Below are 16398 nucleotides of genomic sequence, written 5' to 3'. Positions count from 1 at the left end.
TGTGGTGACTTTCCTGGCCTCCTCTCTGGGGAAATGTGCTCCTCCCTGCGACCTGACCTCCGAGTTTGGTCTTATTTCCTCGCCTTTGCTCTGAGCTCCCTCCAACCCCCAGCTGGCAGATGGATAGATGTGGGCAGGTACTGACAAAGGCAGAGCCAGGCAGGCAGGAGGACAGTGACAGCATGGCAGGAGGGAGTTCAAGTGCCTTCAAGCTGAAGGCACTTGAAGGCTCATCCCACTGGAGGACAGAGCTGGCTCCTCTCTGCCTTCTCCACTCAAAATGTGGGAGAAAAGGAGGAAGCAAGGAACACACCCTGTGCAAGCTCCGCACTCAGCTGGGCTGATCTGGCACCCAATTTTCCTAACCCAGTTGACTGTGGGCTCAGGGCCTCCCCAGGGCTCCACTTACTTCCTGTGGGCCAAGGGTGTGCATGCCCGCGCATGTATGTGGGGGCTGGAGGGGCGAGGCAGGTTCTGCTCTAGGAGGAGGCAGGAGCTGCCCTACCCTTTTCCTCCTGCTGGGCTTGGATCCACCTGTGCTCTTGCATGGCTTAGGCCTAGGCAGGAAAATGCTTTCCTGCTGCTTCAGCAGGTAGTCCTGGGAACTTTCAAAGGATCAGGTTTCAAACTTGACTAAGAACAAATGGTAAAAGACCAGCGTCTAGAAGGAAATCAGTCACGTGAGTGAACCCATTCTCTCCCTCTCTCTCTCTCTCTCTCTCTCTCTCAAACACACACACACACACACACACACATGCACACATACACAGTGGGACCATCCACACACACACACACACACACACACACACATGCACACACACACGCACACACACAGTGGGACCATCCACATACACACACACACACACACACACACACACACACGCACATGCACACACACACATGCACACACACACACACAGTGGGACCATCCACACACACACACACACAGTGGGACCATCCACACACACACACACACAGTGGGACCATCCACACACATACACACACACACACACAGTGGGAACACACACACACACATGCACACACACGCGCAGTGGGACCATCCACATACACACAAGGGGAGTGATTCTGTATCTTGCTCACCCTGGCCTGCTTGGTCCCTCCTACCAGACTAACCCCAGAGAGGAAGAGGAAGGCTCACAGATGCCTCAGGCAAAAGGAACAGGAAAGGAGATACTGCCTAAAACTCGAGGGGCAGTGACCTCTCGGACCTCCCCAGAACTGAAGATGCATCTGGCTGGCTTGCAGACAGAGCACTAGGGGTGGCTGAGGAGCACCCCCACTGGAGAATGGCCAGCTTGGGAGCACCCCCACTGGCAGGAGGCTGTGGTGAAACACTCTTGGGAGCACACCCACCCGTGTCCACTTTGGGAGGGTACCCTACCGTAGGGACCCAAGTGCCAGAGCAGTGTGGCACAGCTCTTCCAGGGCCAAGGATCACCAGCTGGCAGATCCCAGGCCGAGAGCTTCTGGAGTATGGCGGTTAAAGACAGGGCGTTTGGAACCACAGACGTACGTGTCCTGTTTGACTGGTCTCCAACCAGCAGAGAGTGATGGTGGCCCGCCCGTGGGGGGTGGCACAGGCACCAGATAGTGCTAGATGTGGGGAAGGAGCTGGGGTGCCTTTTGACCCTTGAGCCTCAACTACCACTCACCCCAATGGGCTGCAGAGTCTGTAGAGCAGAAGTTCTCAACCTGTGGGTCATCACCCCTTTAGGGGGTGTCAAAGGACCCTTTCACAGGGATCTCCTGAGACCATTGGAAAACACAGATATTTGCATTATAATTCATAACAGCAAAATTACAGTTATGAAATAGCAACAAAACAGTCTTATGGTTGGAGGCGGTCACCCCACAACATGAGGAACTGAATTAAAGGGACCCAGCATTAGGAAGGTTGAGGATCATTGCTGTGGACAGACTGACTTGTGGAGTCGGCCATATCTGATCACAACCTTGTCCTCTTAGACCTGGCCACAGGCAGTCACAGGCACACACAGGAGGGACAGGCGTCCTGAGCGATCCTTCTCTCTCTGAGGGTGCGTGTGTGCGTGCGTGCATGCGTGTGTATGTGTTTCCCCCTGTCAGCCAGAATACACACTGGAAATGCAGGCAGAAAGGATGCATGGATATGGCCGTCATCGGGGATAAATTAATCCCAGACATGTAAAGCACTTGCTTTCTTCATTCTCAGCTCAGCTGCAAATTCAATTACTACTCTCTGCCAGCTACTGAAATGAGGGGACAAGGAAGTACGTGGCTGGGCCTGGAAAATGGGGCAGGGCAGGGGACCCTTCTGGATCTACCTCCTCATCCCCCCTGCTCTTGTCCCAGGTCCAGGAAAGAGTGGCAGACATTCCCTAGTTCCCCAGTCAGCTCATACAAAGCTGGGATGGAGATGCTGGCGGGAGGCATGGAAGTGGAGGAGACAGCCCTGGCTCAGGCTCCCTAAGGAGGCCTCAGGGCCCCCCGGGCCTGCTGAGGCCTCACCACTCATGTGTTTATCCATGAGGGAGGAAAACGTGTGTCTCTCAGATGGTCTATGTATATTGTCTCAGCAGAACTTTCCATGGGCCTCCCTGAACTCTGCTGAGGAGGGTCTGGCTTATCTTTAGACCCCCTAAACTGAGGTCTTAATCTACAGACAGGCCTGTTGAAACCCCGTCAGCTCAAGGATGTCCCTCAGAGGTCAGACTATACTTGGGGATACTCCCCGTCAGCTCAAGGATGTCCCTCAGAGGTCAGACTATACTTGGGGATACTCTTTCTCTGGGTTGTGTTCATGCCTGTCCTAGACTAGGAAGGAAATGCACCCCTCAGGAGGCTGCACTCCCTCTTCAGCAGAGGACAGAGATGCCTTCTCCCCCTGTCTGGGCCTAAGAATGTGAAAAGAATGACTGTGGTTGGCTCAGAGAAAGTGGGTTTGAAAGGGTTAAGGGGAATGGATTGGTGAGAAAAGATTTCTTTTGCGTGGAGAGTGTGTGGGTTTTGAGTGGGCATTAGAGACAGGGAAGCTCAAAAGTGAGGGAGGAATGGCCTTGATGACCTTAATATGGAGTTGCTAGCGGAACCAAAGCCTGAAGAGTAAAATTCTCACTGGGGATGCCTTGTAAGCAGGTTGAGGCAGCACCTCAGGGGCCTTGCATGTAACCTAGCCTTCATACCTGAGAGCTCAGCTTGCCCCCAAAATGAGACCAGGGCCCAAGGAACACCTCCAAACATGGAGGGCAGGAGGAAGAGAGGGGGAGGAACAGAGACTGGGTCCAAGGTGTGTGTATGTGGTGGGTGTCTATGGCGGCACCCACCACATATGGTTGATTTGGGGGTGAGGCTGAAGCTGGAGGCCAGTCTCTCTGTAAGGTAGATAGGTCTGGGAAGGGCCCTGGCCTCCTTGAGCCAGTATGGCACTAGGCATATTGACTACTTAATTGGCATTAGCTACTGTTTTAATCAGTTTGTTTTTGAGACAGTGTCTCTAGTCCAGGTTAGCTTCAAACTTACTATATGACTGAAGATATCCTTGAACTCTGGGTTCTCCTGTTTCTACTTCCTGAGGGCTGAGATCACAGGCTTGTGCCTCCATACTTGGTTTTGAAGTAGCTGTTTTAAAGTTCCAGTTTTCAGATGAGAAACATTAAGGTCAGGGATGTCACTGAAGAACATGTTAAGGACATGTTAAAAACATGTTAAAGAAACGCACCCTGACGCCATGCCTCAACCACTCTTACACTGTAGCTTCCAGATGCTCCTGATTGGGGTAGGAATGGGAGGCAGAAGGGGCTGCTATGCAGAGGTGGCCCATGAAATAGGCAGTGCTTGCCTTTACAATGTTTGTGGAGTAGCCGCCCTGCTCTGACCAGGAGCTAAGCATGCAAGTCTGGCCTGTGTGGAGAGTCCAGCCACGGACCTAAGAATGAGGACTCCAGGTAGTGACTGAACTGAGGGATGACTGGAAAAATGAAGCAAGGTGAGATTCTAAAATGGACTGGGTGGCTTTCTCTGAGATCAGGCAGCCGTGTGAACTTGGGAGGCATTCCCAGCAGAGGTCACAGTACGTACCAAGGACCCAAGAAAAGAATAGGCTCAGGCTCTAGCCTGGGTCACTTGTGTAACTCACCATAAACTTCTGGGACAAGGTGACCTCCCAGCCTTGATTGTCAACTTGATGGGATCTAGAATCACCATGGAAACGACTCTTCAGCCAAGTCTGTGAGGAATTATCTAGATTTGTTTCAATGGTCCCTAAATGTGGACATACCATTCAGTGTCCTGGGGTCTCAGATGGAATCAAAAGGAGAAAGCGAGCTGAGCGCCAGCGTTCATCTCTCTGCTTTCTGATTGTGGGTGCCTTGTGACCAGATCCCTCAAGATCCCACTGCCGTGATTTGCTCATGGACTGCACCATTGAACAGTAAGCTAAAACTAACCCTTCCTTGAGGTGCTTCTGTCAGGGGTTTGGTTCGTCACAGCAATGTGCAAAGTAACCCGTTAGTCCAGAGAAGGAATCTCAGCTCTGTCTTATGGCTCCTTTCTTGGTCTTTGCTGGGACCCATGTGGATACCCTCATCTACTCTAGGTGGACTGGTGATGTGGGCACACAGCCCTTTGGCTGCCTCCTTTCCATGCTTGGCTGCCTGGAACCCAGCCTGGGCTCTGGGAAGTGTTTTAGAAGCTGACACTCTTCATTGCCCACTCTAACCCGCACTGAGGATGTGAACAACATACTCTTTCCAGATGGGAAAGAGAGACTATTTATTTTATTTTTAAAAATAGTTTTTATTGGTTTTTGTCTTATTATAAAAGTAATATATGTTCATTATAGAAATTTGAGAAAACAGCTAGCAAAGGGCAGAACATAAAATAGCCACTAATCTCATTACCCCGAGAGGACTGTGGTTGGCACTTAATTCTAGAATTTCCCGTATATAAAATGCAGGGTAGCAAGGGGAGCACCCACCTGCAACCCCATGTTCCGTGTAAGAGACAGAGTTTTGAGTTTGAAGCCAGCCTGGGCTTTGTGGGGGACCATGTCTCAAGCAAGAAAACAAGCAAAGCAAAGCAAAGTTAGCCTTTTCCCCTGAAAAATGTTTTATTAAATACTGAACAGCATGGGCTGGCATGGTGATGCATACCTTTAATCCCAACACCCAGGAGGCAGGGGCAAGGCAGGGGCAGAGGCAAACCCTGTCTCAAACAACAACAACAACAAAATAATGAACAAACTATGAAGATTTATAATGTGTAAGATGTGAAGACTGGTAGTAAAACAAACACCAGTTTCCACAGTTCAAGAATTAGAATGTTTCCTGCCATTCATTTGGCATTTCTGTGTCATGACAGTATTCCCTGTATTTAGAGTTCCCTAGGATCATCCTTCCCAGCTCTGCTTTCTTTTGGAAGGAAGCGCTATTCTGAATTTTATGTTTAACATTTCATTACTTTCACCACCATATAGATGCAATGCTTAGTGTGAACTGTCAACGTGCCACCTTGTAGACTCACCTGGAGTGGAGTCTCGGTGAGGGACTGTCTCACTTGTGATTGCTGGCCTGATGCATCTATCACAGTTCTCACTTATGGTCCTACCCAGCACCTGGCTCCGCCATGCTTCTTGTCATGTAGGCTAGCCCTGACTAAATCACATGGAAGGGTGTGAAAGGCAGATGTTTTCCTTTGTTCTGGGTATTTCTCTGCAGCCTCTGCCATCCCATCACCTTGTCCATGATAGCTCTCTCTCTTCCCTTGCTGTAAGCCATCCCTCTCTATGATCAGTCTTCTGGGTATGCAGTCAGAGAACCTCATAGATGGCTCAGGCTGCCTCAAGCTTGGGGCAACGCGCCTGAGTTCTGAGGGCAGGCGTGAGCCATCGTGCCTCCATGTGAGGCCGGCGCTCTGCAGGATGTGGGAAGCCTGCATGACGCTGACCTTCGTGAATCTAAGTGTGCGCGTCAGCAAAGAGGTTTTTATGACTCTCAACCCTCCTCCCCGGCCCAGAGCACTTGCAGCCCTCCACCTTCCCTTCCTCTCCTGCCAGTGGCGCCCTGCCTGACCCTCATTAACTTGAAGTGTAAAATCTGTCTGCAGCCCCCTACCCTGGATGGATGGTGGGGGCTGGGGCCGGGCCCTTCTCTCCCCTGGAAGTCCAGAGCTCTGTGGTTTATGAGTGTGGACCTAATGGCTTGGCCCCACAGAACAGGCTGGGCTTGTTAGAGGACGGCCCCAGGCTCTTCAGAAGCCCCATAAAGAGTGAGTGCTTCCCTGGGAAACCCAGCTCTTCCCTCTTCTTCCTAGGAAGCCAGCGGGAGTTCCCTATAAGTTATCACAGGTTGTACACTGCCTCAGAGGAAGGGCCCCAGTCTTAGGGACAATGAGGTGAATGGCAACCCTTCCCTGGGCTGTATCAGACAGAATCCAAGCAGCTACAAGTTGACAGCTGCCTTCTTTGCTTCCCTCTTCTTAGGCTCAGCTCCACCCTCTAGGTGCGCCTGTCTCCAGGATCTCTGACCCCACCTGCCCATCTGAAAGGGGGAAAGGGACCCTTGACAGGAAGGAAGAAGGGGAACTTGGTTCTGGCTTAACACTGTTAACAGGCATGTTTGGATGCTAAGGACATGGTGGATGCGGCCAGGGCAGAGGAGTGAGCCCTGTCCTTTGATGAGGGGGCCTTCCCAGAGTGGGATACAAGCTGCCCGTGGAAGACATGCATCCTCCTCTACAGCCCAGGGCCCCGACGGCCACACAGACAGGGCGCAGGGCCTCCCTCTGTCTTGGCTTCTGTTCTGGAAGGGTTGGTGGTCTCCCACCTCCCTTGGGCAGCCACAGGGCAGGCAGAGGTGAGTGGTCAAATGCTGGCAGGGGCCTGAAGGAAGGCAGGAGTCAGAGAGGATCGAGGTTGGTGGCAGGGAGCCCAGCCTGGCGTTGCTCAAGGAGACATTTGCTCTTTTATTAGTCAGGGAGAGCCACAAATGGTTGGTGAGTGTGGCTGGGTTTATGTAACGGTAAGCACCTAGGCACAGAGTGTTCTGCTTACTGTGGGGACAGGTGGGGCCTTGTGCTGGCTGCTGGAGGCAAGTAGAGGTGACTTTGCAGTCCTCTCCCAGCTCCTCACATAAAGGCTGCCCAGCCACCACTCCCAAACACAGTCACGAGCAGGTCCTGTGAGGTAAGCGGGATTCCCTCCAGTTCCTCCCTCTGCCTTCCCTAACTTTGAATACCCTCAGCACCCTCAGGGATGAAGGAAGAGGAGCGTAAAGGAGATGGTCCGTAGATAGAAATGGTGAGGACAGAGACTGGCCCTGTCCACAGGGCGAGGACCAGTGTGCATGTCAGTGAGTCTGAGCTGGGGGTAGATGCACCAGCAGCCAGTGAAGTCCCTGGGCTGTCTTTGCTGGCATCTAGAAGGACTGCGGCCAAGTGGGCTGCCTGGGTGGCCCTTAGCTGCTCTGGCCTGTGCCCCTACAACACTTACTCTATCATGGCCATCCCTGCCTAAGCCCTCCCTGGGCCCGGTGGTGGCTGCTCCACAGCTCTACTGCTGACCTGTTCCTTGCCTGCCAGGGTAAAAATAGATGTTTCCACGCAGCTACCTCAGCAGCATCAACTTTCTCCCACTTGAGTACTGGCCAGTGCTGGGCTCGGAGCACAGAGCACAGACTGCAGGGCTGGGCCTGGCATTGCAGCCCAGCTTGCTTGGGAGCCAGGCTGCTCATGAATGCCTCGTTGTTCGGGAAGGCGACCCTGGGTGTCCTGCCTCAGGCACGAGGCCTGACCTGCTCACCTCCAGCTCTTTGGCCGTCCTCTTCGCCTTCCGGTCTGCCTGTTGCTCAGGACGCCAACATCTAGCCCATTGGGAGGTGGGGACCTCCATGAGTTTGTGCCTTGAGTAGTAGCTGGGATACCATGCTCCATCCACACCCTGGAGACAAGGCGTGACAGCCCTTTGAGTCTGCACTGATGGGGGAGAGCCTGGTCCCCTATGAAACCCCAGGTGGCGTGTGTGATAGGCTTCTTCCTCATTCCTGGGACCCTGTGTCTGAAGGCAGCCACAGTTCTTGGAGCTGGACATCTCAACATAAGCAAGGCACGGCCATTGTCCTCAGAGAACGCAAATTCTGGTGAAGGACAGTACTCTCAGTGAGCCCGCAGTCACATGGCAGAGACCCTTAAGACAAGTGACTAGATGGGTGCCTGTGTGGTGGGGAGTCTCAGCAGACATGGTTTCCGTAGGCGCAGGCAGGAGGAGCTCTGTGAGGCATGGCAGCAAGGGGAGAAGATAGAGAGGAGGAGGCAGCGATGTTGTCCTGCTCAGGGGCAGGCTGGACAGTGGCACTGGGGCTGCTGGTGTGGCAGCACTTGGCTGTTCAGCAGTGGCAGTCTCAGAAAGGCAGGGCCTGAAGAAGGACACAGGTGGGGACCGCAGAAAGCCTCAGGACTGAGCCCCTGCTGGAGGCCCTGATATCCACTTCAGTGGTGGTGCTCTCAGGAATCCTCAGACTGAGGTTCTGCTTGGTGGCCTGGGCCCAAGGAAGGCCCCCTCCCCCCCTTCAGCACTCCATCTGAACCCTTACTTAGCGAAGGAACTCACTGTGGAAATAGTGAGAGGTCTGTCTGCTAGGTGACAGTCTGTCCCACTCTCTGAGGAGCTGACCACAGGTGGTAGAGGTCAGGTGCCTTGGAGTCAGTCCTCCTGTGTCGGTGTGAGTGCTCCACTCTGGAGGCCACCCTCAGTGCATGGAACTGGAGCATGGGCTGTGTGGATGCCCCTTGAATCTGCCTCTGGTTGGCTGGGGCAGTCGGCCAGCTGGTGCTCATGCCAGAGGCAGCTAGGCTCTTGGGAAGCTTCCCATAATCCTTTCACCCTGAGAATGCTGGCCAGAATCTTGAGGGAGCTCCCCTCAGGTGGTCTGGAAGGAGCATACCCCATTATGGTCAGATGCAGCATCCTCATCTGGATTGGACAGGGCTGTGGGCCGCTTGCTGCCTTCCTCAGTCAGATCATCCAGCCCACAACCTTCAACCCCCACGAAGTCAGTGAGCGGCCACACGAGGGATTGGTGGACCCTGTGTGGGGAGGGCTCCGTTTAGGGTATGGGGCTTAGAGTATGGACTGGACACTAGTGGAGTAAAGCTAAGGTATTGTTTTACCAGTCTGGCAGCTGAGGAGGATGGCTGTGGGAGGGGATGTTGAGAGAAGCTGGCGCTCAGTGTGGGGCTGAAGACAATGCTTACACATTAGCACACTGTTTGTGTCCATCCAGGGAGGCAGAATTGATGGTCTCAGCCATGCTGTCCACCTAGGCCTGCTGCTCTAAGCAGGTAGCACCCTTCAACCAGAAATCAGTGCAGGACCTCTGTTCTGCACAAGGCCTGCGTCTGCTGGAGTGGTGGATTCTATGTCTGGTATTAGTGTGTTGGGGGGGAGTGCGTGGGGCCACAGTCCTATACTGTCCTTGGCTGATGCACTGAGCTGCAATTATGGTATCAGGCAGCAGGAGGGAACACAGCGCAGTGGCAAGCACTGAACAGTACCACCAATAAAGCACTCTGCCCAAGAAGTGTAGGGCTGGGTAAAGCCTCTCCTACCTGGGTGGGTGGTGAGAAAGGGGAAAACTCTGGCTATACCTAATGCTATATGGACAGGCCCAATGCCATCCCCTCAGGGCGAGGCAGAGTCCTCTCCTTCACCCTGGATAAAGGCTCCAATCTCTGCAGGCTCATTGATATACTCATCCTTCTCATCCATCACAGAGCAGTTTCCAGGTGCGCCTTGCATGTAGGAAGAGCAGCACCCCACCCTCAGCTCATCTGCTGGGGCCCCCTTAGTCCAGAGACACCAAGAAAACTGCCTAAGCCTGAATGGTTAGGTGGGCACAGGTGATAAACAGTTCTGCCGGTGCCACCCGCCTCTCTGGGCTGTCCTGCCTGTGTGTGAGCGGCGTGAGGTCATTGACTCACCGGGTCAGCAGCTGCTGAGCTAAGCATGGGCAGCAGAAGGAAGCAGAGAGGCTAGGGCTGAGCCTGCAGGTGTCCTTGTACCCTTCAGAGGAGGGTGGTCAGTTCCCTGGAGGATTCGTCCTGCGGGGTGATTGTGGGAACCAGGTCCTGGTGAGGCAGCCACTGAGGCCAGTGTGTGCTTGTGTGAGTAGCCAGTGTCCCGCTCTGCCTTGAACTGCTGCCCCTAGGGCTGTGGATCTTACTTCCTGCTAACCCTGAAGGGCTTCCCTAGGCCTTCTTAATGGCTTCATTTGCACATGGGTTTCCTTCTCCTTTCCCTTCCCTTCCCTCTTTCCCTCACCTGCTACTCACCCCAGTCCCAGCAGATGGGGAGACACTTGAAGGAACAAGGTTAAGGAAAGAGAAAGGAAGCTGCCTTCACAGGGCCTAGCCCACAGCTGGGTGGAAACCTGGATCTCATTAACACCCCAGTCAGGGACCAGCATGGGGGTGTCTCGCCTCCCTGTCCTCCCGCAGGGACTGGGAGGGGCAGGGCATGCTGGGAGACAAAGCTTTGTTATTGGGAGCAGATGGGAGGGGGCAGGGAGAGCTGGCTCAGGGGCGGGGCTGGTGGGCAGGGCACGAGGGACTGGCAGACCTTCTCCAGATCCTCTGGGTCCCTTCATAGGAAGGCCCTAGGCCTGGGGGTCTGCCCAGCGCCCTGCAGAGGGGGACAAGTCTGGGAGGCACATTTGAGCATGGACCAGACATATGGAAGTCAGTGTCTGCTGGACCAGAGCTGACACCATGTGTGATGGGGACAGAAGTGGGTACCCAGGGGTTGACTGATAGAGGGTCATTCTTAAAGCCTTACTGATCACAAGTTGATGGCGGGGTGACTGAGCTTCCAGCGACCATGTGACAGGAGTGTTGGGGGATGTCCTTGCTCAAGCCTTTTTTACAGGGTTCAGGGGGACGTCAAGTTGAAGAGCATCCCTGCAGCTCATCTGCCTGCCTTGGTTTTGGGGAAGAGCTTACACTGGAGATCTTGTTTAGAAGATGTTGAACCCTGGGCCACAGCTCAGCAAAGGCGCCCCAGCCCCTGCCTTTGCTCTTGAAGACTCAGCAGAGTGTGGGCCCACTCGCCCACACATCCGTCCAGGAAACCAGCTTGGGCTGAGCAGGGCAGCCAGGAGGGCCGGAGTCTGGCATGGACGACTCTGCTCGTTAGCACCCTCTGACTTAGGATCTTGAGGAGGAGGCAGGGTTGGAGGGCTAGGGCTAAGCTGACCCTGCTCCCTGGCCAGGGATCCCTCCCACAGAACCCTGCTGCTCAGGCAGCCCCAGCCACACTTCCTGTGCTGCGTGGTGTGGACCCTTAGTCCTCCTCCAACATTTTAATTAGATCCTGCGCTCATTAGACGCTCAAATGCCTTCCAGACACCCCACAGCTGCTTGGGGCCCTCCCCACACCTGCCCTGCCAGCTGGGCCTCCCCCTACACCTGGAAGCCATTGAGCCTCCAGCCAGGACCGTCTGATGCTGGACCCTCCTGGGGCTGCCACCAGAGAGAAGCAGAGGTTTGCTGAGGAAGGGTGAGGACCTTTAAAGATTGGCCTCTTTAGTACTGTCTTGAGGCTGAGAAACAAGAAGCTTGGCCCCAGTGACATGGTCACTGTGATTTGACCACAGGGTCACAGGGTCACATAGTTCTGTACCTGAGAAAGAGGTCTCAGGTCCCCTGCCTGCGTCAGCCAGGTCCAGGGGGCCAGTAAGTGTTCCTTGGCTTTCTTCCCTTCACTGTGCCTGTTCCTCCCAGCAGGATCCCCCAGAGGCTCCCCAGGTTTGCCGGCTAAGTGTTTTTGAGGGCCAGGGTGAAAACAAGCCCTTCTAGCCTCCAGGCTGACCTTGAGAAGGGATGCTGGCACAGATGCCCCCACTTCAGGTGGGCACCAGGCACTTGGCAGCTAGCTCAAGTCCATTCAGTCAGGAGTGCCTAGCAGTGACAGGATGCCACCTCTGTTGTCTGACTGTGCCTTGTCCTTCTGCTCCCTGGAGCAGGCAATGCTGACCTGGCTTAAAGCCTTCCGCAGGTACTGGAGGTGTAGGGACTGCTGCTACCCACCCTGTGGAAGAGGAGAGATCCTGGTGGTGTGGCCAGACCTAGACAAGTCATTCATCTTTTCCAGTTTTCATGGTAACAAATGGAAAAATCATACTTAGAACTTATAAAGATGCACATGTGGGTGCACACGCACTCAGAACACACAGACACACACACACACACACACACACACGTTGCACTGAGCATAAAGAAGGTAAGGGCAGGGCTTGCCCACACGTGCCCATACCCCTCTGACCTTGCCTGCCATGTGTGTCCACGGCTGCCTAGGACTTCTGCTCCTCGGCTGACAACCCACCTTCTGAGGTGGTGAGTCGCTGAGAAGTTTGAGGACCCTAGTTTGGCAGCTCAGGTAGGAAGAGTGAGTGGGGGCTGCGGGGCGCTGACGCAGACCCCTGCCCCTCCCGTCGCATGGTGATCGATTCTGGGCTGGCTCCGAGCATTGGCTGGAGTTCACTCAGAAATAAATGGGGAGCAGCTGCGGGGGAGAGGCCTGTCCATCAGCCACCTGTACAAGTGAGGTGGGATGCTGCCCCCTCTCCAGGCTATGCGACAGAGAGGCTAGGCTGGCTGCCGGGACTTCCATACCTCAGGGCCTGGAAAAGCCAACCAGCACCCAAGGTCTCCATGCCAGGAGACAGGTGGCAGGACTGTGGCGCTGGGCTGCAGGTGGTGGGAACCAGCCTCATGGTCCCTCCCTGTACAGTGGCCCTCCTGCTGGATGGTCCCCAGCTCCTCCAGATCTGTGGTCCTCCTGGCCATCTTCATGTCTCCCTTAATTCTACCACTGTTGGGGACCCTGTGTGTAGACCCGTCACCCTGGCAGATGAATTGGGGGGAGGCTTAAAAAAAGATGGGTGTGGTTGCTTTCAGGATGTGGGGTATGGTAGAAAGAGGATCCAGAGTTCAAGGCCAGCCTGGGCTACATAGGTAGGGGTCAGCCTGGGGTGTATGAGAGGCTGTATCAGAACAACAACAAAAACAAAAAGAAAAGAAAGGAAAGAAAAGTGGGGATGGGGTGGGCAAAGAAGGAAGGAAGGAAAGGAGGGACCATTTCCACAGTCAGCAAGTTTGGGAAGGGCTAAGAGACTTTGATGAGGCTCAAAATTGTCCTGGGAACCACAGTGAATAGAAGGAAGCAGCGCATGGCCCCTGCGCCCACTGCGCTAAGCCTCTGTGCAGACACTGTTCTCCCTCTGTGGGGCCTGCTGTCCTGACCTGCTGCTGCACAGCCCTGGCTGATGGAATCCCGCTGTTACCACTCACACAGGCATGGGCAGCAGCCGGAGGGAGCTCTGCCTGGCCGCATCATTGCCACTGTCAGCCTAGACTGGTGGGGTCATCCTGTCTCCTAGAGCTCAGAGCAGCTCCAGCTGACGGGCTCTGCCCTCCTCCTCCCTCCTTTCTTCCTCCCCCACCTCCTTTCCTCCGTTTCTTTCTTGGGAAGGCCCTAATGCTGACTGGCAGGCCTGTCTTGGCCCTCCTGGTTACATTGGTGGTCTTGATCCCTGAGAACAGCTGTGCCGGTTGAGGTCTCCATGTTAGTTAGTGCTCGGTCCACCTGAAGCTCCACAGCCTGTTCTTTTCAGCTCACTTCCCACAGATCGCTGGTGTTGGGAGCCCTCGGCGGATGGGAGCCCTCAGCAGACCCCCTCACCCCCATGGGCTCTCTTTGTAGCTATCTAGCATTTTCTCGAGCTCGCGCCTCTGAGTGGTCCTGAATTAGTCTGAGACCCAGTTTTACAGTTCTGCCTCACCCTTTCACGCATACCTGGAGCCAGCAGCCCCATTTCTCAGTAGAAGTGCTCTGTGTCCATCAGATTTCTTACTGTAGCAGAACACTCAGCATAATTCACTTGCAAAACCAAGTTTGTCTTAGTTCACAGGTTTTGAGTTCCAGTCCATGACAGGTTTGTTTTGTGGCTTTGAGCCTGTGGTGAAACAAAGTCACTCATACCACGATCCAGGGAACACACACGCGCACGCACACACACACACGCGCGCACACACACACACATAGACACACGTGCGCGCACACACACACACACACACGCGTACACACACACACACACGCACACACACACATAGACACACACATATAGACACATACACACACACATAGACACACACACACACACACACACACATAGACAGAGAGAGAGAGAGACAGACAGACAGACAGAGGCAGAGGAGACAAACACACGTGGGGGCTGTGAAGGAAGCGGCTGGGATCGCCATCCTCTAATGACTGAGGCCTCCCGCAGCACTGCTGTCCTCTGGGGCTCTGTCACCACCAGGACCCTGGGGACCAAGCCTCTGGGTGACATGGCAGGTCTTCACAGAATGCTGCCTCAGCCGTACCTGTAAGCTGAGTGAGAAGAAAGCTCTCAGTGGGGTCACCCTTCACGTCCCTCAGTGAATTTTCATTGGTTGTCCTCCAAGAGAATTGGTTTTCAGAATCACAGACCTGGTAAGGGCTTTCAATTTTTGTTGTTTGAAGGGAATTTTTTGTATTCTGAGTTGTGACAGTTCCATAAAAAAGTATGAAGACAGCAGGCACTGTGTCTCAGGCCTGTAACCCCAGCACTTACGAAAGAAGAGGCAGACAGAGATTGCTCTGTGAGTTCAAGGCCAGCCTGATGTACAAAGCAAGTCCAGAACAGCCAAGGCTACACAGAGAATCCCATCTAGAAAACAAACAACAAACAAACAAAAACCCAAAACAAACAAATAGAAGGTACGAAGACACAGGTCGCTGGACAATCAAAGATGGTGAGACAGGGGCTGGGGGAGCCTCAATATGAAGGAAGAGGAAACTCTACAGTGTGACCAGCCCAGGAGGAAGCTGGAAGTAGGAAGTAGTGGGGCACAGGGGAAAGCAAAGAGAAGGGCTAAGGGAAATAAGCCAGAGACGTCACTTCAAAGGTCACTCTTTTGGGTTCCGGATCTCCCCGCCACACCCTACAGCCCAAACCACAAGGTGTAGCGATGAGGTGTGTGAGGTCCGGGACTGGAAACCCAGAGTGGACGAGGAAGGACCAGTAGAGAGGGAGGCAGAAGTCAACACAGCCAGTCCCTGTCTCACCATCCGGCTCAGCCCTTCCCACTCCTGGCAGTCAGCCCAGCCCTGGTCCGCCAGATCTTTGAACCTAGGGCTGCCCTGGAGTCAGACCTGGAGACCGCTGAAGGTGTTAGCATGGCTGTGGTCATGAGAGGGGGCCTGGCAGGAACTGAGGAGGAGGGGCCGTCAGGCCTCCTGCGGCTGCTCCTGCTGTCCCTCTCAGCCGCTAATCTAGCTCAGGTAGAATAAAACACCGGGCCTGTCCCTGCTGCTGTTGTCACTGTTGCCAAAATCGTCACTGCTCTCCTCTAGGCAGGACAGATGGTCATCTGAGTAATCCCACAGTCCTCTTGTCTGGAGTGGCTGGCGTTCATCCCTACAGTCTAGAAAGGGCTTGGAGGATGAATCCTCACCTCTGTACATCTCTTGGGAGTCAGTTGAGCCTCCCACAGTCCTTCCAGGCTGCTGGGTACAATGGGAGCCCAGTGTCTGAAACCTTGGTTTTGCCCTCTCACAGTCATTTCTGCCTGCTGGGCAGCACTGAGGGGAAGGTGGGGTGTGTCCCAGGGATGCAGGCCCTTTCCTTAGGGTAGTCTTTGGTTTTGTCTTGTGCAGACCAGCAGGGGACAGCTGGCAGCTTGTTGGCTTCTGGAATAGGTAGCATTCATTGCCAGGTTGGTGGGGTGTGTGGTCACCCAATAGACAAACCTCTGGGGGTGCCAATGAGAGAGTGTCTAGCTAGGTTAGTCCAGGTGAGTAGTCCCATTGTAAGCGTAGGTGGTCCCATCCTCTGGGCTGGGGTTCCAGACTGAATAACAACAGTATCAGTTCTGGGGCCTCAAATTTGCAGGGCAGAGTTTTTGCCTCCCTGAACATGTCTGCCAGTTAAGATTGGCACTCTGGGCCTGTGAGGTTTTGATGCCTCCCACAACCCTGACCAGAGGCCAGAATTAATGTGGGGTCATGGTCAGGGATAGTCTTGCAGCCAGGATAGGGATGGCCTTTGGTTAGGGTCAGTCTGGGGCCAGTGTCAGGCGTGATCTGTGGCCTTGGCTGAGGTCAGTCTGAGGTTACAGTATGTGACAGAGGATGTTGAGTGTGGCTGTGAGACATTTACTTTCACTGTAACTGGGGCAGATTGGCAGCGAGGTTGGTGCCGCCCCCATGTCCAGACAATGAAAGGTCTCCTGGACTCTCCATCATGGATCAAGGACCAAGAGTCAGGATCAAAAGTTCCAAGTTCTCACACCTTTCTGAGGCCTGGA

Source organism: Meriones unguiculatus, chromosome 5, assembly GCF_030254825.1.
Source record: "Meriones unguiculatus strain TT.TT164.6M chromosome 5, Bangor_MerUng_6.1, whole genome shotgun sequence".
Lineage (NCBI taxonomy): Eukaryota > Metazoa > Chordata > Mammalia > Rodentia > Muridae > Meriones > Meriones unguiculatus.
Note: the sequence above shows the minus strand (reverse complement) of the source record.